At 44.9% G+C, this 24,679-nt stretch overlaps 1 long non-coding RNA gene across 1 annotated transcript in view; it reads right to left on the reverse strand.

The window, feature by feature from the left end:
* The window catches only part of LOC130357659 (uncharacterized), a 203,978-nt gene that overhangs the window by 14,569 nt on the left and 164,730 nt on the right, over positions 1–24,679 (reverse strand). Inside the window, exon 3 of the long non-coding RNA XR_008889213.1 lies at positions 14,859–15,064. This is a non-coding gene — a long non-coding RNA (uncharacterized LOC130357659). The remainder of the gene's footprint in view (positions 1–14,858; positions 15,065–24,679) is intronic.

Here is a 24,679-nt window from a genome sequence, read left to right on the forward strand (position 1 = left end):
TCGAGGGGAGCCCCCTTTTCTTCAGATCAGGAGAAGAGGGGGCTCCCCTCGAAACGCATAATCTTAATAAAAGTGGATCCTAAGTGGTTCCTGAACCTCTACTCCTGTCTCTGATGTGGTGAATCAGCAATGCCGGTTGAAAGGTCTTTTTCTCCTATCTTTGTATCCTGCTGATTGATTGGGTGCCAACACCCAGCATTACACTGATCTTCTGTCATATCCTCGGACCGTGCAGGCTAACAGAGCCCTGGCTTCACAAAGTAATACATCTAACCACCCCGAGTCAGGTACCACAGTCTCTCCAGTTCCCCATGGTTGCCACATGATTTTGGCGTACATGAACAGGATTTGGGTGTGTGCCTTATCTGCTGTGAACCCCTCCAAGTGTGAACAGAGTCCTAGCTAATTAGAAAACTCACCTGCAGTGGGCCTGTTTATGTGCCATTGTCAGTGGACTGTGCTTATCTGTGAATAAGAGAGCTTTATTGTCAGCCATTTGTCTGCTAAAAGTGTGACCAGAGACTGCTATCTGATGTTTCCAACATGTGCAAGCAGTGAAGTAAGTTTATGCTGTGCCACAGAGTCTGCGTCACCCCAGCAGGGGTTAATCCGGTCTGCAGAAAGCATGCAGAAAAAGCCTGCAAAACTCTCCGCTCTGCCCCCAACAGGGAGAACCGAAATGCCGTTCCTGGCCCCAAAAGGAACTCAAAGGACCACCTTCCTGTTGCACAGGGGATGGTTGAAGAGGCTATACTAGAGCTCCATTTCCTGTCGACAGCCATCTGGTGAGTCACCCACAAAAGGGGCTCAGATGTCCTGCCTCTCGAGTACCCTGACGGACCAGCGAAGAAGCAATATGGAAGCTGCACCTGCTGAAGCTCCTCGAGAGAGTACTAAGATGGCAGCGAATGCCCAACAAGTTGTGGTGGCGGCCGCAGAAGTGTTTGCGGCTCTAGCTATCAACCTCAAGAGTGAGTCGAGTACTGCATGGACTCTGCCTGCACCCCTACTGAGAGATGAACCCTGAGAATCTACATCACTGTTGCCTGGGTAGTCAGCCCAGCTTCATCCTGAGCGGCTTCGGCTGTGCAGCTGTCCCCACATTACCATTCCTTCGGATCCTGAGCAGAAATTACCTCAGAAGAATCCACTGTGAGTACACCTCCAGATGCCGGGTTCTCGACCCCATCATCCTAGCCCCAGCCCTAAAAGAGTGTCCAATCTTCCAAAGCCAGAGCCACAGCCCTGACAAAGTCACCTCTGCTGCTGCAGTGGATGTTTGTTGATGAGTCAGAACTACTGCGGTACATGGAAGAAAACCTAATGATGCTACCCGGGAAGGAACCACTTTCTGTTGCAACTTACATGCTATGAGAGTTGGCCATGGCTGCTCCCACCTGTGCTACACCGTGTGAGAAGTTGCGGCTCCCCATCACTGTACTGGGGCCCCCTGTTGTTGCGCAGGTTTGGCTGGAAGAGCAGGCACCAACATCTTCTGCAGCCCCAGAGTGTCCTGAATCAATACTATCAATGCACTGGTGGGTGCACAAGAAAGAGAGCCACAACATCTGACTCAGACCAGCGAAGAAGGTTACCCCTACCATAGGGAGAAGAAGCCTTCCTATTCAGAAAAGAAAAGTAAGAAAATGACCCTGTAGGTGACTACAGCCTAACCTATCTTTTTGTTCCAGTTCATGGCGTGAAATTGCCTGCTCAGCAGTAAGTTTGTTTTCTACAAATTTCTGTAACGTTCAAGTCATGTGCCTGGTGTCTTGCCATGAAGAAAACACTACGTTTTAGTACCCGGTATAATAACGTGAACTTCCTACTCTTGTTCATGATACAGTGGGGCAAAAAAGTATTTAGTTAGCCATCAATTGTGCAAGTTTTCCCCACTTAAAAAGATGAGAGGCCTGTAATTTTCATCATAGGTATACCTAAACTATGAGAGACATAATGGGGCAATAAATCCATAAAATCACATTGTCTGATTTTTAAAGAATTTATTTGCAAGTTATGGTGGAAATAAGTATTTGGTCAATAACAAAAGTTCATCTCAATACTTTGTTACATACCCTTTGTTGGCAATGACAGAGGTCAAACATTTTCTGTAAGTCTACACAAGGTTTTCACACACTGTTACTGGTATTTTGGCCCATTCCTCCATGCAGATCTCCTCTAGAGCAGTGATGTTTTCGGGCTGTCGCTGGACAACACGGACTTTCAACTCCCTTCAAAGTTATTCTATGGGGTTGAGATCTGGAGACTGGCTTGTCCACTCCAGGACCTTGAAATGCTTCTTGCAAAGCCACTCCTTCATATCCCATGCAGAAAGACACAGCCACGTTTCATCTTCAATGCCCTTGATGATGGAAGGAGGTTTTCATTCAAAATCTCATGCTACATGGCCCCATTCATTCTTTCCTTTACACGGATCAGTCGTCCTGGTCCCTTAGCAGAAAGACAGCCCCAAAGCATGATGTTTTCACCCCCATGCTTCACAGTAAGTATGTGTTTCTTTGGATGCAACTCAGCATTCTTTTTCCTCCAAACATGATGAGTTGAGTTTTTACCAAAAAGTTCTACTTTGGTTTCATCTGAACATATGACATTCTCCCAATACTCTTCTGGATGATCCAAATGCTATCTAGCAAACTTCAGATGGGCCCAGATATGTACTGGCTCAAGCAGGAGGACACATTTGGCACTGCATGATTTGAGTCTCTGGCGGCCTATTGTGTTACTGATGGTAGCCTTTGTTACTTTGGACCCAACTCTCTGCAGATCATTCACTAGGTCCCCACAGTGTGGTTCTGGGATTTTTGCTCACCGTTCTTGTGATCATTTTGACACCACGTGGTGATATCTTGCGTGGAGCCCCAGATCAAGGGAGATTATCAGTGTTGTTGTATGTCTTCCATTTTCTAATAATTGCTCCCACAGTTGATTTCTTCACACCAAGCTGCTTGCCTATGCAGATTCAGTCTTCCCAGCCTGGTGCAGGTCTACAATATTGTTTCTGGTGTCTTTCAACAGCTTTTTGGTCTTGGCCATAGTGGAGTTTGGAGTGTGACTGTTTGAGGTTGTGGACAGGTGTCTTTTATGCTGATAACAAGTTCAAACAGGTGTGATTAATACAGGTAACGAGTGGAGGACAGAGGAGACTCTTAAAGAAGTTACATGTCTGTGAGAGCCAGAAATCTGGCTTATTTGTTGGTGACCAAATACTTATTTTTTACCATAATTTGCAAATAAATTCTTTAAAAATCGGACAATGTGATTTTATGGATTTTTTTTCTCATTATGTCTCTCATAGTTGAGGTATACCTATGATGAAAATTACAGGCCTCTCTCATCTTTTTAAGTGGGAGAACTTGCACAATTGATGGCTGACTAAATACTTTTTTGCCCCACTGTATTTACCCTACCCTTGCTAATGAAATTTTCCCTTGTTCATGATATTTAGAGATTCTCTGGTGTCTGGTATTGTGCCAAGAGAGACTGGCACAAGGCGAATGTGGTATCAATCTTCAGAAAGGGCTCTAGGTCTTCCCCAGGTAATTATAGATGTGCATCATGGGAAAATTGTATGAAGGACTCATAAGCGACTACATACAGGAATACTTAGGGGATAATAGTATTATAAGTGATAGCCAGAATGGATTTACTAAGGTTAGAATTTGCCAAACCAAACTAACCTGCTTTTATGAAGATGTGAGTAGAAGCCTTGACATAGGGTTGGCTGTGGATATAGTATTTTAGATGTAGCAAAGGCATTTGATACTATCCCTCATAGACATCTGATAGGTAAGTTAAAGGGGTTATCCAGGAAAACACTTTTTTATAGATCAACTGGCTCCAGAAAGTAAAACAGTTTTGTAAATTACTTCTATAAAAAAATCCTTTCAGTACTGATGAGCTGGTAATGCTATAGCGGAATGCGGCATAATGCTGTAGCGGAATGATCTGGCTGCCCGGTCTCATCTACTGCTGTGATGCAATGCTGGCAGCCAGATCATTCCACTACAGCATTATGCCGCGCATTGGGCTATAGGGAGCAAGTACTAGCAGAAAGAGAGCTAGTGCTTGCTGTAAGAAATGGCTGTCCGCATCACCGGAGTGCATAGATGAACGGACGCCATTTATTCTTCTACAGTCCAGTAGAGTAATAAGGACTCTCAGTGCTGGGACCTGCGGACCAATCACACAGCGTCCCCAGCACTGACATACAGGGGATAGGTGTGGCTGTTGCTGACTATCGTTAAAAGAATTTTTTTGCATCATTAAAGCTACTAGAAAGCCGCAAAAGATAGGATTTAACTGTTATTTCTAACAACTTTGTCAAGCTGGGGCTTGTTTATAGAGACGTTGCGAATTGTTCGCCGACGAACAATTCCCGGCGAATTTAGCATGTTCGCGTTCGCATCGCAGGGCGCACATATGTGAGGTTCGATCCGCCCCCTATACTTTAACATTGCAGTAAACTTTGACCCTGTGAGTCAGAGTCAGCAGACACATTACAGCCAATCAGCAGCAGTCCCTCCCTCCCAGACCCTCCTACCTCTTGCACGGACGCCATTTTACCCTCATTCAGCATACTGCAGGCTTAGGAAGTGGAGGGTCAGAGAAGCTGCTCCTGCTGTATAGGGAAAGCGATAGCTAGGTTGCTGCTAGGTGGTGTATTCAGGGTCCATTTAACTTTTAAAGCACTAGTGTAACATCTGCTTTAAGGACAGCACCCAAAAAAGCCCTTTTTAGGGCTGAAAGATATCAGTCCGTGTGTCTTGCAACAGCTGGAGCCACCCTGGTTGGGAGGGAACTGCTGTTTAAAAGGGGTACTCCAGAATCAAACTTAAGTTCCTTCAAGCAACTAACTACTACAGTATTCAAAGGGCTGAAAGATATCAGTCCGTGTGTCTTGCAACAGCTGGAGGCACCCTGGTTGGGAGGGAACCGCTGGTTAAAAGGGGTACTCCAGTATAAAACTTAAGTTCCTTCAAGCAACTAACTACTACAGTATTCAAAGGGCTGAAAGATATCAGTCCGTGTGTTTTGCAACAGCTGGAGGCACCCTGGTTGGGGACCACTGCATAAAAGGGGAACTCCGCTGGCAAGTTTTTTTTCTTTAAAGCAACTAACTACTACAGTATTCAAAGGGCTGAAATATATCAGTCCGTGTGTTTTGCAACAGCTGGAGGCACCCTGGTTGGAGACCACTGCATAAAAGGGGAACTCCGCTGGCAAGCTTTTTTTCTTTAAAGCAACTAACTACTACACTATTCAAAGGGCTGAAATATATCAGTCCATGTGTTTTGCAACAGCTGGAGGCACCCTGGTTGGGGACCACTGCTTAAAAGGGGAACTCCGCTGGCAAGCTTTTTTGCTCATTGTCACACTAGTGCAAATCACATTTGGTGTGACAATTGTGCAAATTTAAAAAAAAAAAAAAACTTTTTTGGCTGTTAAATAAACCCAGTCATCACTGTCAGTTCACGTCACAGTTGCCAGTCGTTTTTGCCTGCAGGGCAAATTGTGTGACCCTAGTGCAAATCACATTAGGTGTGACAGTTGTGCAAATAAAAAAAAAAAGCCTTTTTTGGCTGTTAAATAAAACCAGTCGTCACTGTCAGTTCACGTCACAGTTGCCATTTTTTTTGCCTGCAGGGCAAACTGTGTCACCCTAGTGCAAATCACATTTGGTGTGACACTTTTGGTGCAAATTTAACAAAAAAAGTGACAGGCAGAGGAAAGCTACCCCGCAGGGGCCATCGTGGTGCTGGGATTCCCTTTGGCCCTAGAATGGCCAGTGTTCAGAGGCCCCGTACCCTGAACCCCCAAAGTTCTGAGGACTTAGTTAACTGGCTATCACAAGACTACAGCTTCCCCTCGGAACCTTGACGCACCATCCTTCTCCTCCTCTAGCTTAGCTTCGGGCACCTCTCATGCTACCACTTGCCCGCCTGCCGCCACCACCAACACTAGCACCACAGCAGCTTTACTTGATCCGTCAGAGGAGTTATTTACACATCAGTTTGAAGACATGAGTGATGCGCAACCATTATTGCCAGAGGATGTAGTTAACAGGGATATGTCTCAGTCAGGCAGCATTACACACATGGACGTACGGTGTGATGATGATGATGTACCCGCTGCTGCTTCCTTTCTTGAGGTGTCAGATAGCGGTGAAGGTGTTGATGATGACGATGTGTCCGTGGATGCCACGTGGGTGCCCGCTAGAAGAGAAGAAGAGGGGGAAAGTTCAGATGGGGAGACAGAGAGGAGGAGGAGACGAGTTGGAAGCAGGGGGAGGTCGTCACAAGGAGCTAGTGGCACAGTCAGACAGCATGCATTGGCACCCGGGGTCTGCCAGACGGGACGCCAATCAACGCATGCTGTTGGCACCACCAGAATGCCGTCAAGAGCTCAGCAGTGTGGCATTTTTTTTGTGTGTCTGCCTCTGACAACAGCGAGGCCATTTGCAACCTGTGCCAGAAGAAACTGAGTCATGCGAAGTCCAACACCCACCTAGGCACAACTGCTTTGCGAAGGCACATGATGTCACATCACAAACGCCTATGGGATCAACACGTCAGTACAAGCAGCACACAAAGTCAAAGCCGCCATCGTCCTCCTGGTCCAGCATCTTCAGCCAGGTCAACCACTGCTGCCCTCCTTGCCCCCTTTCAACCATCTGCCTCTCCGTCTCTCACCTTGAGCAGTTCCTGCTCATCTGCCCACAGTCAGGTGTCTGTCAAGGAGATGTTTGAGCGCAAGAAGACAATGTCTCAAAGTCAACCCCTAGCCCGGCGTCTGACAGCTGGCTTGTCGGAACTGCTAGCCCGCCAGCTTTTACCATACAAGCTGGTGGAGTCTGAGACCTTTAAAAAAATTGTAGCCATTGGGACACCGCAGTGGAAGGTACCCGGCCGAAATTTTTTTGCACAAAAGGCAATCCCCAACCTTTACTCCATTGTGCAAAAGGAAATTATGGCATGTCTGGCACACAGTGTAGGGGCAAGGGTCCATCTGACCACTGATACCTAGTCTGCAAAGCATGGTCAGGGAAGGTATATCACCTTCACTGCGCATTGGGTAAACCTGGTGACGGCTACCAAGCATGGAATGCGTGGCTCTGCAGAGGAGTTGGTGACACCGCCACAACTTGCAGGCAGGCCTGCTGCCACCTCCTCTACTCCTCCTACTCCATCCTCTTCCATAACCTCCTCGGCCGAGTCCTCTTCCACTGCTGCGTCTTGCTCCACATCACCGCCCCCCCCCCCCCCAGCTCCCCAGGTGCTTATTCCATATCCCGGATACGGCAGTGTCACGCCATCTTGGGGTTGACTTGCCTCAAAGCGGAGAGTAACACCGCACCAGTGCTCCTGTCGGCCTTGAACGCACAGGTGGACCAGTGGCTGACTCCGCACCAACTGGAGATTGGCAAGGTGGTTTGTGACAACGGAACAAATTTGTTGGCGGCATTGAGGTTGGTCAAGTTGACACATGTGCCGTGCATGACACATGTGTGTAATCTGATTGTACAACGCTTTGTGCTCAAGTACCCAGGCTTACAGGATGTCCTGAAGAAGTCCAGGAAGGTGTGTGGCAATTTCAGGCGTTCCTACATGGCCATGGCGCACTTTTGAAAAGGATTTCTTTGTGTTTTTCACCGTCCTGCATTATAGAGTCTTCTGGACTTTATGATAATTTAAACTTGAATTTTCAAGAGTACTAACCATTACACAAAGGAACGCTTGTTGCGTGTGATTTTTTAACTTAATTTTTCAAAAGTAAAATACAGAAAGGGAATAACTCTGTTTCTTTATTTGGTGAAAAATTTTATTTAGAAAATAATTTCTTTGTCTGTTTCTCCGTCCTGCATTATAGAGTCTTCTGGACTCTTGGATATGCGCTTGTTCTTATTTTTCAGCCATGTGTACATGTCTAATTTTTCTGGCCTCTGGTGCTGCACTTTTTATGCTGTCGCAATTTTTCTGGGCGCTGCTACAGCTGCGGCTGCAACAATACCAAATTTTTGAGCCATGTGTACATGCCTAAGTTTTCTGGTACTCTCTGCTGACATCTCTGTCCATTTTAGCAACCGTGCATATTAGATGTATGGTAAGGGTAACATGGTGGCTCCCTTCGGGTCCCTGCTCCTCCCTGGAGCGCTCGCGGTGTTCTTCTGCGTGCAGCGCCCCGGTCAGACCCGCTGTCCGGGAGCGCTGCACTGTTATCACCGGCGGGGATGTGATCCGCGTAGCGGGATGCGCCCGCCTGCGGGTCGCATCCCAATCACCTCACCTGCCCCGTCCTCCTGCTGTCCCGGCGTGTGCGGCCCCGCTCTCTAGGGCGTGCGCGCGCCGGCTCTCTGAAATTTAAAGGGGCAATGCACCATTAATTGGTGTCTGGCCCAATCAGCACCTACACCTGCAAAACATATAAAAACCCACTTCCCCTTCCTGTCCTTGTCGGATCTTGTTGCCCTAGTGCCCTGAGAAAGCATTTTGTATATCCCATACCTGTGTATCCTGACCCTTGCCGTTGCCCCTGACTACGATCCATTGCTGCCTGCCCAGACCTTCTGCTACGTCCGACCTTGCTCTTGCCTTGTCCCTGTGTAGTGTGCCTGTCTCAGCTGTCAGTGGGGTTGAGTCGCTATCGGGTGGAACGACCTGGGGGTTACCTGCCGCTGCAAGTCCATCCCGCTTTGCGGCGGGCTCTGGTGAAAACCAGTAACCCCTTAGATTCCGTTCCCCTGGTACGGCCCACGCCATCACCTCACTGACACAGAGGATCCACCTCCAGTGTCCTCTCTGCATACCAGTCTGGATCCTGACAAGCGTTATTATGTCTCACCTTCTCCATAGCAGACTTTTTCTTAATAGGGTGGAGGTTTGGGTTCCCACTCAGGTGGTCAACATTCCTTCTCTTTCTTCATTAAGTAACATGGTGGACAAAGGGCCTCGGACAGTGTAACGATGCTCTGGATCCAGGAGACCCTTGACAATTGTGAGCCAGAAATGTGAGGGCTCATGGTGACCACCGCTTGGATGGATGCAGCACCCACTGCTGGGGCTGCAGTGGAAATGGTTGGTGCATGCTCTTCTGGCCAAACCTTCAGGCAAGGGGTCCTGTTCTGGTTCAGGTGCAGTATCGTGGCTGACGCCAGTTTAGTAGTAGAGCTTGGGGAAGTTGAAGGGGTACTGACCTTGTAGGCTTTGCTGGGTAGCTCCGCCCAGGATCCCCACAAGGTGAAATGAGGCTAAAGCCTCATCGGTGATGATGCAGGAGACCTTGTTTCTGGACTACCACCGGTATCCCCGGTGGCTTACTAGCGTCACTGATGCAGTCCTTCAGGCCAATAGCAAGGGACGAGAACACTTCAGTGGCAGCCACCACCACTTGCTGTAGGCTGGCTCATCACAGTTGCTCACGTGAGCACTCCCTCTTGCTACTCCTTCTCTCCTCACAAGACAAATCTGATGGGTGGAGTCCTGCTGCAGGCTTTATAGCAGGCTCCCCCAAAATTGCCACCAGCCGGAAGTACGTCATCCGTGCAGCCTCTTTAACCACCCCCTGTGCAACAAGGAGGTGGTCCATTGAGTTCTACTTAGGCTTTGGCACTGCAACTTTGATCCCGAGACCAACTTGGATCCTGAGTATGTGCATTGCTTGCACATACTTGAAACGTTGAAGTACACAGTCTTTGGCAATCTTCACATAATATATGGCCGTGAATGAAGTGCTCCCCCTGTATTTCATGAGCACTGGTCAACATAAAGCACAGTTCTGTACAAATTGGCACATAAAGTGTTGCATGCTCTGTGCGGTTTCTAAGCATACAGTTCAGACTAGGTGGTTTTGTAGGCACACACCCGAATCCTGTTACTGACACCAAAAGAAAGTTGTGGCAGCAACTGGGTGTTACCTTGTTCACTTCGTGATGCCAGGGCACCGTTTATCCGATCCATGGTCTGAAGGTGGGAGGCAGTCTTCCTGAGCCAGACACAATGAGCAAATAAACACACGGACGTCAGGTTACGGTTAACTACCATTACTGAACTTGTGAAGTTGGTATGACACCAACACCTGGCCTTAGTGTGAGAGTGCAGCATACCCCTTGCGAGCCTTGTTGCTGTTCTGAGACTTGTGGTGCTTAAATAAAAACTTAAATAATAACTAAATAAAAAATTGCTTGAATAAAAAGTCTGTTATATCACGAAAAAAAATAAAAACATAACAAAAATTATTCACATACCTGAATAATGAAAAATATTATAGATTTTAAATCCATATGTACAAAAAAATCTTAATCTGGTCAGGAATGTGGGTTCAAAGCCAATTTGGATCTGAAGTAATAAGACATAACAAAAACTATAGGGATGATGACATCGCAGGAGATTTATCAAATCTTGTCTACAGAAAAAGTTGCTGAGTTGCCCAAAGCAACCAATCAGATCACTTTCATTTTTCAGAGGCCGGTTCAGAAATGAAATAAGCAATCTGATTGGTTGCTATGGGCAACTCAGCAACTTATCCTCTAGACAGGTTTTGATAAATCTCCCCCGATATCTCCAAAATCATCCTGATCAGCAGTGCAAGTTGACATGTAATTTAGGACATGCTGTGGCGGCCATTCAGGGCTCCTGGAGGGGAAATTAAAAGTGAAAGTAAAAATACACCGTACATCGCAGGGGAGCTGAGCATGCCGCCCGCTCCCCTGTTTAATAACTTCTGATCGCATCGAGTTTCAGAAGTGAGACCCAGTGGGATCAATCCCTCAGCCCATGTACTACAATCCCCATCATGGAACAGAGTCTGTTCCATGATGGGGGTAGTAGTACAAACACTAATGTAGCCTCCCCAGCCACCAGCAAACTCCCACAGCCGGGGAATTACTACTACCATCATGGAAACAAGTCTGTTCCATGATGGGGGTTGTAGTACATGGGCTGAGGGATTGATCGCTGCTGCAGGAGTCTGTAGGCAGAGGTTTTAAAAAGGCCATAATGGGTCTTAACAGATGTATATGCCCGTTATTTTGACGGACGTTATTCAGCCATTAGCACCTGTTATTTCATCTGTTATTATACATCCGTTTTTTAATTATACAATACAGAAAATGGATGTTTAATAATGGATGAATACTCATAGCTTGAAAGCAGCCTAAAATGTAGACTCTATTCTTGGGTGTATAAAAAATTATAAGCCACCAAAAAAAAAAAAATGTTAATGTGCAGGAACCTAAACATGTAGCAGACAATAAATAAAATGTGGAAAGGGGTCATTTTAATGTAAAAAAAGTATCTTTTTTATAATTATTTTTTAAATTTTTTTTAGTAATATGTTTTAATATTGTGTTTAATAAAGTGTGTGTGTGTATTTGTGTTTCACTTTTTAAATTTTTGTATTTTTTTTAGGTAGTACTACTACTCCCAGCATGGAACAGACTGTTCCATGATGGGAGCTGTAGTACCTGTACTAATAGACAGATCACAGCAGATGTCACTCCTGATACCCAATGCGATTGTTTTACTTTCACTTTTAAATTCCCCTCCAGGAGCCCTGAATGGCCGCCAGCGAGGGGCCATTCAGGGCTCCCGGCTGAGTTTTTAAGCTACTAATTTGACCCCAAAATGTATGCCCCCCCATGCATATTTATAATAATTAATTGGCCCCAGTGTGTTTATAATAATTCATTAGCACAAATGTGCTTATCCTTATCCCCTCCCCCCCCCCCAGTGTCCTTATTTCCCTTCCCGCTGACTGCTCCTCATCTTTTTGGAGCATAGCAGCAGTGGGACATGTCGGGAAATGGCGGCGGTGAATGAATAAAGCTGACCTGCATGTAGGCTTCATTCATTCACCGTACGGTAATGAGAAGCAGAGAATAGACATGATTGTGCTAGGAGCAGAGCAGCAGCAGGGAAATGTCGGGCGGTGGCGGTGAATGAATGAAGCCTACAAGCGGGACATGTCGGCTTCATTCATTCACCGCCGCTGTCCCCCCTGCTGCCCTGCTCCAAGAAGATGAGGAGAAGGCAGCGGGAGGGGAAATAAGGACACTGGGGGGGATTTGGATATACTGGGACCAATGAATTATCATAAACACACTGGGGCCAATGAATTATTATAAACACACTGGGGCCAATGAATTATTAGAAACACACTAGGGCAAATGAATTATTGTAAATATGCATGGAGGGCATACATTTGTGGGTCAAATTAGTAGTTTAAAAACCCCGCTGGGAGCCTTGAATGGCTTCACAGTGGCGGCCATTCAGGGCCCCTGGTGGGGAATTTAAAAGTGAAAGTAAAAATACACCGTACATTGCAGGGGAGTGGAGCATGCCACCCACTCCCCAGTTTAATAACTTCTGATCGCATCGGGTCTCAGAAGTGAGACCTGGTGCGATCAATCCCTCAGCCCATATACTACAACCTTCATCATGGAACAGAGTCTGTTCCATGATGGGGGTTGTAGTACGAACACTAATGTAGCTTCCCCAGCCACCGGCAGACTCCCGCAGCTGGGGAGCTACTACTCCCATCATGGAAACAAGTCTGTCCCATGATGGGAGAAGTAGTAGTCCTGGCTGCGGGAGTCTGTAAGGAGAGGTGTTAAAACGGCCATAAAATAACAGTACATGACGGATGTTATAAAGAGTCTTAACAGATGAATATGCCCTTTATTTTGACTGACATTATTCAGCCGTTAGCACCCGTTATTTCATCCGTAATTATACATTCGATTTTTAATTATACAATACAGAAAATGGATGTTTAATAACAGATGAATACTCATAGCGTGAAAGCAGCCTAAAATGTAGACTCCATTCTTGGGTGTATAAAAAAGCCACCAAAAAAAAAAAAGTTGATTTTTAAACAGGGATCAATTTATGTGGGTGGGCAGGGCCCTAAAATTGTAGCCGACAATAATACAAATGTAGAAAGGGGCCATTTAAATGTAAAAATGATATATATTTTTTGTAATAATTTTTTTTTTTAAATTAGTAATGTATTTTAATATTGTGTTTAATAAAGTGTGTGTATGTGTGTTTCACTTTTCTTTCTCTATTTTTGAAATTTTTTAGGTCGTACTACTACTCCCAGCATGAAAGACTGTTCCATGATAGGAGCTGTAGTACCTGTACTAATAGACAGATTGCCCCAGGTGTCACTCCTGATACCCGATGCGATTGTCCTTTCTATTGCAGAGATGAAGCGGCTTTCTCCTGCACTCGCATCTCTGCACTATACTCCGGCCGGCCAGTGATGTGAATTCACTTATTCATACATTTGTTATTGGCCAGATGGTTCCAGCCACTCACAGCTCTCTTCGGGAAATATGAATTATAGGTATATACGGCATATACTCATACTACAGTGGGACCAGAGAAGAGCAGCCGGCCACACGCATCTATATATTATACAGTACAATTGCATTGGGTGTCAGAAGTGAAACTCGCTGCGATCTGTCTATTAATGCAGGTACTATAGCTCCCTATGTTGGGAGAAGTAGTGCCTGCAGTTAAGGACAGATCACAGCAAGTGTCACTCCTGACACCCCATGTGATCGTCCTATCTAGATGCAAGAAAGCCGTCCACATCTATACATTATACAGGATGATCGCAGTGGGTGTCAGGAGTGACAACCGGGGTGATCTGTTTATTTGCACAGGCACTACTACTTCCATCATGGAACAGTCTGTTCCATGCTGGGAGTAGTAATACTACCTAAAAAATGTTTAAAAAAAAAAGAGAAATTGCTCATCTCTACTTATGTTACTTATAATAATAGTAACTCCTATGTTGCAAGTCTAGCCTGGTAAAGATTGCTAATGCCTTGAACAAAGTAAAAGTAAAGATTGCATTGTATATAACCAGCCCCACTTTAGTGTACTACAATCACTGTATTGGTTTAAAGGCCCCAGTAGGCGTGTGCCACCAGCATCTTAGTATACACAGATCCACATGCAGACATTTTAGTGACCATAAAATAGATATTTGAAAATCAGAAAATGCAAAAAATGTCAAACCAGTCGTATAGAATTAATAAAAATGTTATTGCTAAAGGGGTATTCCAGACAAATTTTTTATTTACCCTGTATTCCCTGGTTGCCTCAATTCCAAATTATAAACTTACTTTCTACCGCTTCCCTCGTGCAACCGATATTGGTCTCCTGCCCTCCGGCCCCAGTCTTCTTCCTGCTTTTTGGGCCCAACACGTAACACCGAGCTCAGCTAATCACCGGCCAAAGCGATGTCCCACCTAGGCCGGTGATAGGCTGAGCAGAAGTTTGATGTATTGTGCCCGGGCACAACCTTCTACATGACATTTCCACTCACCCTATCACCGGCCGAATTGGGACATAGCTGTGGCCAGTGATTAGCCGAGCGCAGTGCTACGTATTGAGTCCCTAAACAAAGAAGACCGAGGCCGAAGGACAGGAAAACAATATTGGCGGCATCAGGGAACGACGGGAGGTAAGTTAAAGTTTATTATTTTAATGGCGGAAGCCTAGGCATTTAGGATAAAAAAAAAATGTGTCCAGAGTACCCTTTTATACTCTGGACACATTTAGCGCACCTTATACCACATAGTATAATTAGATGGTGTGGTGCATTATTGTATCATTATTATTATTATTGTTATTAATAAAACATTTCAGCCCATATGATGGTAATACAAAACCTACCTAGGAATAAAATGTATCATCCTTTTCCCTTTTTCTGTGCCTTGCAGCTCATGTACAGCATCAAATGTATTTGAGTAAATGCAGGTTCTTTTAGGGGTGTTTTTATCATTTTATGCTTTATAACTCAACATTAACTGGCTTCCCAGACAATTGTACCTGTTGCTCTTCGTATTTACACATCACTTCACCTTTAGGCCAAAAACCAAGCAGAATTATATCCAAAGTGTGTCTGGACTTTGCCTTCGTGTTAGGTTCCATGTCAGAATGTAATGAGTCAGCGCACAGTAAATGTTCTCTCTCATCTCCATCCTTTAGTAAGCTGAACAAGTAAAACGTTTATTGGCGCAGGAAACAACTTCTTTCTGAGAATAAAACAATGATGAGGAGAATAAAATATAATATGTAACTGTAATTCGAAGTTCACATATCTGATAACCTTTGTCTATTTTTTTAAATTCACATTGTTTATTCCAGAAATTTCCCTAAATTAGAAAAAAGAAAAAAAAAGCTATGATAAGTAATGCGCAAAAGTTGTCTGCATGGAGACAGAAGAGGTGTTCCTTCTGGTGACCATGGCTGTATCATATGACATGTGTATGTTATTACGCCGAGTGCTCCGGGTCCCCGCTTCTCCCCGGAGCGCTCACAGCGTTCTCCTGTTCGCAGCACCCCGGTCAGACCTGCTGACCGGGTGCGCTGCGATAATATCCCCAGCCGGGATGCGATTCGCGATGCGGGACGCGCCCGCTCGCGATGCGCATCCCGACCCGCTTACCAGACTCGTTCCCCGTCTGTGCTGTTTTGGCGCGCGCGGCCCCGCTCCATAGGGCGCGCGCGCCGGGTCTTTGCGATTTATAGGGCCGGTGCGCCACTGATTGGCGCATGGGTTTTATCAGTACCTTCACCTGTGCACTTCCCTATATTACCTCACTTCCCCTGCACTCCCTTGCCGGATCTTGTTGCCATTGTGCCAGTGAAAGCGTTTCCTTGTGTGTTCCTAGCCTGTGTTCCAGACCTCCTGCCGTTGACCCTGACTACGATCCTTGCTGCCTGCCCTGACCTTCTGCTACGTCCGACCCTGCTCTTGTCTACTCCCTTGTACCCCGCCTATCTCAGCAGTCAGAGAGGTTGAGCCGTTGCCAGTGGATACGACCTGGTTGCTACCGCCGCTGCAAGACCATCCCGCTTTGCGGCGGGCTCTGGTGAAAACCAGTAGCAACTTAGAACCGGTCCACCGACACGGTCCACGCCAATCCCTCTCTGGCACAGAGGATCCACCTCCAGCCTGCCGAATCGTGACATATGTGCATACAGTGAGCCATACTTTATCCCCTAGTCTATATAGCAGTGTTTCCCAACCAGTGTGCCTCCAGCTGTTGCAAAACTATAACTCCCAGCATGCTCCGACAGCTAACGGCTGTCGGGGCATGCTGGGAGTTATAGTTTTGCAACAGCTGGAGGCACACTGGTTTGGAAACACTGCTATATAGAATACTGTGGTACTGTTTTCTATATTTATATATACATTTATTCTTATCAACACAATAGAAAACATTCATCCTTTATATGATGTATGACTGAGGGAGAGTTGATGGCCACTGTCCCTCCTACCAATCAAATCTCAAATAATACAAAACAGATTTGGAGAGGCTCTTGTCACTCGAACGACCATGTGACCTGGGTTGCCCAATTAAGACACCTATACCCAAGGTGACAAAATAAATAAATAGAAATAAATTGGGGTTCAAGGTCTTGAACAAATGGCAAAAACATAAGTAAATAGAATTTATTAATACTGATATAGATATATGGCAAACTAGTGGAGATAAGTGTCTCACAGGGCCCTTGTGATAACACCACCCCAACTGTTACAATATAATAATATTAAAATATGAATTAATATAAGAAATACAATATAAAATGTATGCTAAAAATGAGACCACTTCATAAATAATTCATCAATAAAAATTAGGTGTAAGAAAAATTCATCTGAAATATGCAATTATCCTTTCTCTCCAAGATAATGCAATATAAGTCAATTTCAATCTGATATCAGTAACCAATAGCAGCCATACAAAAACTATCAACCAGTTAGCAATGTGTTCCAATTAATCTCCACAAAATCCAATCCAAGGTGTTGGTAACCAATAGTAACCATGCACAGAGGCTAACCAGCCTGAATATTTTGTGTCAATATTCTTGTATGCAATAAGTTCCTGATGTTCAAATAATTCTGCCAGCAGGATAGTAGCAAATTGGACAGATTTACACTGTGAGTGCGGCAATAGCAATTATGTAATAGAACAGGATACGTTGTATCTCACCGCTCCCGTGCACCGGTATGTTAGGTTCGCATTGCGATCACCTCCGCGATGTTGTCCCACAGCGTGCTGAACACCGGCTATCTCTCGCAGCATGAGAAAACACCACTGGAAACTTGGCCGACTCCTGTAGAGGTAGTGTTTAGGTGGCGGTGGGTTCCTGATAGTGGTCCGGCAGCGCTTCCACAGCGATGGTGTCAGGAGGCGGTGGGCTCCGGATGAGGATCCTGCAGCGCTTCCACCGGCAGGTTGGTTAGGGTACTTGCGGCGTCCTCGTGACAGCGAGGCGCACGTGATCCTTGGTAAATGATGGACAGATATCTCCGCCGGTCTTAGGTTGCTCAATAGTGGACTGGAACTGTATCGTAAGTATGATGGTGGTCTCAATAATTATATAAGAGACGCTGGACGTGTTTCAGGACTTTCTCAGTCCTTTCTTGAGCAGCTATAGGACACCTATAGCTGCTGAAGAAAGGACTGAGAAAGTCCTGAAACGCGTCCAGCCTCCCCTATACAATTATTGAGACCACCATCCTACTTACGATACAGTTCCAGTCCACAATTGAGCAACCTAAGACCGGCGGAGATATCTGTCCATCATTTACCAAGGATCACGCGCACCTCGCTGCCACGAGGACACCGCAAGTACCGTAACCAACCTGCCTGTGGAAGCGCTGCAGGATCCTCATCCGGAGCCCACCGTCTCCTGACACCATCGCTGTGCCGGACCACTATCAGGAACCCACCGCCACCTAAACACCACCTCTACAGGAGTCGGCCGAGTCTCCGGTGGCGTTTTCTCACGCTGCAAGAGATAGCCGGTGTTCAGCACGCTGCGGGACAACATCGCGGAGGTTATCGCAATGCGAACCTAACATACCGGTGCACGGGAGCGGTGAGATACAACGTATCCTGTTCTATTACATAATTGCTATTGCCGCACTCACAGTGTAAATCTGTCCAATTTGCTACTATCCTGCTGGCAGAATTATTTGAACGTCAATGACTTATTGCATACAAGAATATTGACACAAAATATTCAGGCTGGTTAGCCTCTGTGCATGGTTACTGTTGGTTACCAACACCTTAGATTGGATTTTGTGGAGATTAATTGGAACACATTGCTAACTGGTTGACAGTTTTTGGATGGTTGCTACTGGTTACTGATATCAGACTGAAATCGACTTATATTGCATTATCTTGGAGAAAGGATAATTGCATATTGAATTTTTCTTACAACTAATTTTTATTGATGAATTATTTATGAAGTGGTCTCATTTTTAGCATATATTTTATATTGTATTTCTTATATTAATTCATATTTTAATATTATTATATTGTAACAGTTAGGGTGGTGTTATCACAAGGGCCCTGTGAGACACTTATCTCCACTAGTTTGCCATATATCTATATCAGTATTAATAAATTAAATTTACTTATATTTTTGCCATTTGTTCAAGACCTTGAGCCCCAATTTATTTCTTTTTATTCAAATCTCAAATAAAACATGTGACACTTAAAGGGGATCTGTCCCCAGATTAATACTGGCCTATCCGAGGGGAGCCTCAGCCTGATGACAAGGACCCCGAGTAAAACACTGTTTTACTTTCCTTTGCAGATGCCATACAATGCCATACATGCCATGTTATAACTGGTAAACACTGCGGACTACTGAACAAGCAAGCTTTCAGTAGACCTCAATAAGTGGCGCTCCGGCCTATGCACCCGCCAGTGATTGGCAGTGTTCTGTGGTACATTGGCTAATAGCTAAATGTTTGACCTAAGGAATTAAGATAACTCTCCGTAATTTTACCAGGAAAAAAGAATTAAGCACACTTATCTATTAGGACAACTAAGCAAGAAATATGCTCCTTGCAACTGCTTGCTACTTTGCCTAGAGGAATGATGTTTCATAAGACTTCTGGCCTAAACAGGTTGACACCTTGCAGAACAGATGTAACAGAAAGTGTGTCAAAGTTCACAAACGAAATTGAAATTGCAACATATAGTCATTCTAGAGAACCAGATGTGTTGAGACAATATCAGCTCCTTTATGCTGTATAAGTGACTTATTAATCTAGTTCCATATGACATCTCATAATGTCTCAAATGTTTCAATATGAAGAATAATGCAAATAGAAAATGATGCGGCACTTACCGGTTACACTGCAGAGCATTTAAATATCTTAGGTGCAGTGTCACGTAAAAACAGGGGGACAGCAACTCTGGCAGTGCCATTACACGTCCTGCCAATGAAAGGCAGCCACCGTCGCCTGGGTTTGCAGGGGTTTCCTGAACAAGAAACCTGGACTGGAAATCCTCTCTACTTGGGGTCTGTCTGGGCCATCCAAAGCCTACCTCCAATATGTGCATGCCCTCATTTAATCACTGCTTCTTACACCTCGACAGGTAGGGAGGTAAGAAAAGGAAGTGCAGGGTAAAGACATAGGGGGACATTTACCAAACTTTTTCACACTGCTTTTTGGTGTAAATGTGTTACAGATTTGTTGCACTTGCGCAAAAAGTGTACACCTTTTTACTAAAGTGATTTGGACTAAAATGACTTTTCACTTTGGCTTTTTCACTTTGCAGTGGTGAGAAATTTTTTCTCAAAAAGTCCCAGATTTGTCGCATAGCCCTCAATTACACTACAAACATACACCAGCCTAGACCTGGCTAACAAGACTGGCTTTAGACAGCAGTTTCAAAAAATTGCACAAGTAAACGTCGCAGAGAAAGAGTGATACAAAGTAGTGTTCTGAAGTGAATTTTCACAAAAATGTGTACTCACCCCATATATATCACATGCTCTGCACCATTTAATACATGTGGTGCATATAGATTCCTATTAGAGATGAGAGAAGTTACAGTGATTTGATTCGTCACAAACTTCTCGGCTCTGCGTTTGCTGACTTTAGCCTGCATAAATGAGTTCATCTTTCAGGTGCTCCGGTGGGCTGGAGACTCTCCTAGGACTGTATCCACCTTTTCCAGCCCACCGGAGCACCTGAAAGCTGAACTAATTTATGCAGGATAAAGTAATCAACTGCCGAGCCGAGAAGTTCAGTGCACCTACACGGACTGTGATAAAGTCTGTTGGATTACTGCCTCACCCCAAATCTGGATTTATAGAGGGTAGTCTCCACACTCCCCCCAATGGGGCGTTTGCAACCACATACTCTGCCTGCCTACCCTGTCTCAGATAGAGTGGACTTCACCTTCCTGGCAAGTAAAATTTTATGGTATCAAAGTAAAGGCTGAGTTGTGCAAAGAAAACTAATCACTGTGTTGCGTTTATTCACTGTTAATGATTCCTAATAAATATGTCATAATAAAAGTGTTAGCAATATTGATAATATCTGGGCTTTAATTAGGAATACGGGAAATAAGGAAGTAGTCATGGGGCACAGTTGGGACTCTGGCCTCCATCACGTGTGTTACTGAGGTTTTACACTGAACATGTCACTGCTATAGACGTGGCCAGCCTAGTACAGTAGCACATTAAGTGTGTCAGCACCTTTCACACTTGGCTGCAAATACTGTCTGCGTTCTGCTTCAAAGTCTGTAGTTCTTCTTATTACCAATGATATATTGCATTTAATGGAGGTAGTAAAGATTGTTTGATGGTCTACTTAGATTAACCTTTTCATGCCAATTGAAATGGTGTGATGTCTGGAAACATCTTAACTAAGGTTTTACACTGATCAGCCATAAAGGCTGCTGAGAATTTAGGTGAATAACAATGTCTCATGACAATAGCACCTGTGGGGTATTCCCAGTGTGTAAGAATTTGTATCAAAAATGTTCCAAAAGCAGGATAAAAAGCCACACTGATACACATCTGTAGCTGCTTACAGGGCTATGTAGTAGACTGGTCTGAGTGTGTGGTGTCCCGGTGTGGAACACACTTGTCAACCTACCCTGTTAGCTGGATGTCACTTTATTGTGTCTGCTTCGGCCCACAGCTCCATGTTTAATTGTTATGTAATTTTTTTTTGTTTATGCCAATGTAGTTTCCTCTATTTAATGTCTTTATATTTTCTATTGTCATGAAGGAGTTAACTGTAACTGTAGAAGGATGCATAGAGAATCACATGAGCACTTTGGCCATTCAGGGCCTCCTGTCCTGCTTCCCCAGGTCTGTCTAGACAGGGAGAAGTAAGTGAGTTAGTAGTGTGAGTCTGGAGAGGAGAGTGAGTGGTGGTCCAGTCCAACCCTCTGCTGTGGGACTTGTACCTCACCATATGAGGACAGGCCTAAAAGACCCAGTTGCTGCAAAGATTCCAGTTCTTGAGCGACATCCCCCATCACCAGGATCCTGCCGACCAGGTGTCCGTCTGTCAAGTTCCAGTCAGCTATGGGGACAGGTGCAAAGAGAGCCATCGGGCCCCATAGCCAAAGAAAAGAATAACGTAAGTGAAGATCCACTGGCAACTCCGGCCTATACAAGTCCACTCTTGCGGTAAGCCATTGAATTCCACAAGTAAAGTTGCAAGAGTCATAGTCAGCTCCCAAGTCAAATCAAGTCTAATTCCAGTCAAGTCTCTGTCAGTCTAGTCATGTCAAGGCTAGCTAAGTCAAGTCTGTCTACATCAAGTTCAGACCTGTCAAGTCGCATCTTCGTCGAGGAGGACTACATTTCCCGGAATGCCAGTTCCCTATAGCACTGAAATTCTACTGTCCTGTGTGTATTACCCTTCAATTCCTGAAGTAAAGTAAAGCACTTTTCCTTACCTTGCATTTGTGCTATTCCTTACCGACAACCATTTCATCCTTGCATCCTTGGAGTGGGGTGGTTAGCACTCCTGGCATCATAAACTCTTACTATAGTTACAACATCCATCACTACACACCACCCTTAGACACCACAAGTGTCCATGCTTACTCCTGTCCATACAAAAGTGCATGAGAGCATCAGAAGGAAGGTAGCCCGGAGAGATGAAATACATCATACAGATGACTGGGTGCTTGTGTGCTGCTTACCTGGGAAAAAGATAGCACCAGGATGCACGATAAAAAGAAGGCATGCAAGCAAATTGATACTTTAGGCAATGTTCTTCTGGGAAACTGCCTCCAGGCATTCATGTGGATGTTACTTCGACCAATTCCACCTACCTAAAAATGATGAAAAGATGTGCACTGCCTTGTCCACAAATTTATCTGTTAACCCCTGAATAACGTAAATGTATGTCATGGTGAGCAGTAGCTAAGAGCACCATGATGTACATTGTGGGAATCCCGTGAGCTGAGAAGCTGATCACTTGTGATTCGTGGCGGAAGCCAGATGCCAAACACCGCCATGCTCCAGCTGAAAATGCATAGACCAAAGCTTGTATTGCTGCTCTTGACAGTTTAACCCTATAGATGCTACATCAGTAAAATACACATGGGGGGATATGTCATTGGTTTTTGTGGCGTTGATTTGTTCACATGATTTGTCACAGTTGCTGTTTAGAGACTTGCTTTTTCTAAAACCTGCTTTTTCTTTTTAGACAATGCTTTTTCTAAAATGGTCTATTTGACTTTTTGCAGTGGTCATGAATTTATCATGTGTGACTTGTTGCACAATTTAGCTCAAAGCCTTCATCTGTCACAGATCTACACAAGCCCAGGCCTGGCTACAAAACTGGTTATGGACAGTACTTGTAAAAAGTTGCACAATTTGGCACAACAGGATAAAAAGTCAAAGGGGATGAACCATACCAATTTCTGAACTGAAGTGTAATTTTAAAAAAATGTAATAGCACCATATTTATCACATGCCATGCAACCATTTGATGAATTTGGCACACATACACATTACCACAACACAAATTAAAGGTGTGGAAAAACCCTTAAGGATATGCACCGTAAATGTACGGCGCTGCTGTCATGCACCGTGCATTTATGGCGCAGCTGTCATATGAGCGCAGGAGCTGTGCTCGCTTCATTCCCGACGGGTCCCGGCGGCTGTCAGCAGCTGCGAACCCACCGGTAATGGCGGACATCAGTGATTGAGCTGATGTCCGCCATTTACCCCTCAGGTGCCGTGATCAATACAGATCACGACATCTGCGGCAGTGCGGCACTTATAATGGTTGATCTGATCACCCGCGGCACTGCCTTAGGGATCAGATCAGCCAAGATGGTGGACGAAGGTCCCCTCACCTGCCTCCATCCATCTCCTGGGGTCTTCTGCACTGATCTGCCTTCCAGCAGACCAGAGCAGAAGATCACCGATAATACTGATAAGTGCTATGCCCTATGCACAGCACTGAACAGTATGAGCAATCTAATAAAGTGCTCTGCTGGCGCACTATAATTCTCAGAAGAGAAGGAGCACCATTGGGATTTTGAAGATAAAATTTGTCCGGAATTGAGGGCTACGTGTGTTTACAAAGCCCCCATAGAGCCAAAACAATGGACCCCCCCTCACATATGACCCCATTTTGGAAACTACACCCCTCACGTAATGTAATAAGGGGTACAGTGTGAGCATTTACACCCCACAGGTGTCTGACAGATTTTTGGAACAATGGTACGTGAAAATGAAAAATGTAATTTTTCATTTGCACAGCCCACTGTTCCAAAGATCTGTCAAACGCCAGTGGGGTGTAAATACTCACTGCATCCCTTATTAAATTCTGTGAGGGGTGTAGTTTCCAAAATGGGGTCACATGGGGGGGTCCACTGTTCTGGCACCACAGGGGGGCTTTGTAAACGCACATGGCCCCCGACTTCTATTCCAACCAAATTCTATCTTCAAAAGCTCAATGGTGCTCCTTCTCTTCTGAGCATTGTAGTGTGCCAGCAGAGCACTTGACATCCCCACATTGGGTATTTCCATACTCAGAAGAAATGGGGTTACACATTTTGGGGGTCATTTTCTCCTATTACTCCTTGTAAAAATGTAAAATGTGGGGGAAAACCAGCATTTTAGTGAAAACATTTTTTTTTCATTTACACATCCGACTTTTGCAAAAAGTGGTCAAACACCTGTGAGGTGTTAAGGCTCACTGTACCCCTTGTTGTGTTCCTTGAGGGGTGTAGTTTCTAAAATAGTATGCCATGTGTTTATTTTTTTTTATTTTTTTTTTTCTGTTCTGGCACCATAGGGGCTTCCTAAATGCAACATGCCCTCCAAAAACCATTTAAGCAAAATTCGCTTTTCAAAGCCAAATGTGACTCCTTCTCTTCTGAGCATTGTAGTGTGCCAGCAGAGCACTTGACATCCACACTTGGGGTATTTCCATACTCAGAAGAGATGGGGTTACAAATTTTGGTGGGCATTTTGTCCTATTATCCCTTGTAAAAATTTTAAATTTTTGGGAAAAATTTGCATTTTAGTGGAAAAAAAAAATCATTTACACATCCAACTTTAACAAAACGTCGTGAAACACCTGTGGGTGTTAAGGCTCACTGGACCCCTTGTTACGTGCCTTGAGGGGTGTAGTTTCCAAAATAGTATGCCGTGTGTTTTGTTTTTTTGCTGTTCTGGCACCATAGGGGCTTCCTAAATGCGACATGCCCCACAAAAACCATTTCAGAAAAACTCACTCTCCAAAATCCCATTGTCGCTCTTTCCCTTCTGAGCATTCTACTCCGCCCGCCGAACACTTGACATACACATATGAGGTATTTCCTTACTCGAGAGAAATTGGGTTACACATTTAATGA

Source organism: Hyla sarda, chromosome 2 (assembly GCF_029499605.1).
Source record: "Hyla sarda isolate aHylSar1 chromosome 2, aHylSar1.hap1, whole genome shotgun sequence".
NCBI classification, from domain to species: domain Eukaryota; kingdom Metazoa; phylum Chordata; class Amphibia; order Anura; family Hylidae; genus Hyla; species Hyla sarda.